Here is a 2,563-nt window from a genome sequence, read left to right as displayed (position 1 = left end):
AAAAGGGGTGTGTAAAGTACTAATTCTTAGTATTCTTACTATGACATGGACATTTTTTCCATAAAAGTGTAAATTTGATTGACAAAATAATACTGTCATCTGAAACGTGGCTAATCAGACATGCACGGAATACATTACAGCAACTTTACACTGAACACTACAAGTGAACGAACATGTTTCAGGATCAGACAGCAACTGCTATTGACATTATCTTTGAGGTATGAAGATTAGAAACAGTCACAGACTAAATACAATTTCATTTCAGTGTTGTTCAACCCAAGATATAAACAAGAAGTGAATGAACAAAATTGACAATTGCCACCGTTCTTTCAAAATGAACTTCTGCGACTGTGACTGTTAAGCTTCTCAATGTACTATAAGGCATGCTCATGTTCCATTGCAATGCAGTCGCAGTACACCCAAGATATAAACAAGCATACCTAAACAGCAACAGTATTTTTCTGACATTTAATTTTTGAGTCATGAAAAGAAGACGTAGTGGTAAAGAAAACACACAAAACCACATTTTCACACCATTTACGAGCACATTTCAGGATCGGACAGCAGCCGCTATTGCTGTGAAAAATCTGGTTGCGATAACACACAAGTACCGAAACTGTTTTGAAATGTGAAAGAAAAAAAAAACATGGTGAAGCAAAGTGCTATTTTTGTGGCTGGTCATAGACGGATATTAAGTTATGCTGGCCAGCCTGTACTATGTTTCTTTTGTGGGGACTTGTATCATTTAATTAATGACTGTGTTAAGGTGCAGTGTAACCAGTGTGGGGAGAAAGGACATACAGCAAGAAGGTGTGTGACAGGTTGTATAAAAAGGACACTTTTGGATGGAATGTCAAGAGCAAGCAATAAATAATAAAGAACGGGCAAGGAATGAAAACATAATTGAGGAAGGGTAACAGGATGCTGGGCGAGAGAGTGAAGTGGGTGAAGAAGAAACAGTAAAAGAAGAAAATAATGTGGACTGGAGAATGAAGAGTGCATGCAGGAAAAGAGGTCAGAAGTAGGAACTGATACAATTATAGTTTTCAAATTTCTAGCCAGTGAAAAGTCTGATTCTGAGATTCAAGGATAATTTGCACATAAACTCAGGGAAAAATAAGAAAATAATATTTTAAAAATATTTCCACTACATTTAAAAAGAAGGAAAAACAATAATTTTAGAGTACTTTTGGTAATTGTGAACAGTATGATTAACAGTGTAAGAAGGATAGAGATACTGGAATGGTGTACTAAATATAATGTGGATGTTATTCTCTGAAAAGATGTAAGATTCCTGACAAGTGAAGAAAGACAGCAAACAGAAAAATTTGAGGGTGGAAATATAATAAGGAACCTGGGGAGAGAATTTAATTCTGGAGTGGCTGTGTTATGTAAAAACAGTGAAAATACTGGATGTAGTATTGGTATCTAGTAAAGCTAAAAAGGTTAACTGTTGTGGATGTGAGGCAGAGAGAAAGTTTTATTGAATTTTAACATTATATGCATAATTTACAAGGAAATAGACTTTCTTTAATCAAATATTAGTCTATGTGGTGGTTAACATAATAATTATAATTGCAGGGGACTTTACTTGTGATTAAAGGGGAAAAATAAAGGCAAAGATGTACAACATACAGGATGTGATAATATGTGGGAAATAAGTTATATGGAATAAAAGTTAAAGGGATTATGGAAGGCGGACACTTGTATATGACACTGATTATTTTGTTTTATTGGAAGGCTTGGTGGTAGCAAATGGTGATATAGCTGTGATGGGTTTTTCATACCATTTAGCAACATGGATGTGATGAAAGAAAGTGATGCATTAACATAGAAAAGGGAATAATAGAATAAATTAGAAATTATGGGATGAAATCAGAGAGTGGGAGGAACTGCAGTTGTGGAATGACCTTATAATTAGGAAGAACTTCTTTAAAAACTGGTCTGAGCGATGGATTGAATTTAAAAAGAAATATAATTCCAATGGCAAGAAAGGAAGATAAAGTGAAGTATGGGAAATGTATGGAAATATAATCATCATCATCATCATCATCATCATCACCGTCATCAGCTCCCTTTTTCCCATTTTCTACATTGGGTCGGGGTATCATATTAACTGTTGCCATCTCTCTCGATTCAGTGCCACACTCCTGTCTTCTTCAACACTCATGCCTGACTGTCACAGAACTTTCATGCAATTCATCCGGGTCTATATTACATAGTGGAAGTTCCATAACTCCGAACACCTAATGGTCGAACTATTATGTTCGAAGTTACAGAACTTCGAGTATGTAAAAAAAAATAACTACACAATGGACAAAACAATAACTTGTAAGCAGGGGGGCAGGCACACCTGCATTCCCCACATGGGGGGACTGCATCACCCACACACCCCACACCCCCACTCCTTAATATACCAACTCCAAGATTGCACCACATTGAAGTGAATGAACACCTCTGCTTATAGAAATTTCCATTCAAACGCTCAAACTTTCACAAATTCCAACATATGGTCTCGGCCATATGTTGTTCGAACTTGTGAAAGTTCGACAACGTAATAAGA

This window comes from Protopterus annectens, chromosome 9.part0 (assembly GCF_019279795.1).
Source record: "Protopterus annectens isolate FY-2018-M chromosome 9.part0, PAN1.0, whole genome shotgun sequence".
In the NCBI taxonomy this organism is placed as follows: Eukaryota; Metazoa; Chordata; order Ceratodontiformes; family Protopteridae; genus Protopterus; species Protopterus annectens.
The sequence above is the reverse complement of the archived record's forward strand: the minus strand, read 5'-3'. Positions refer to the sequence as shown.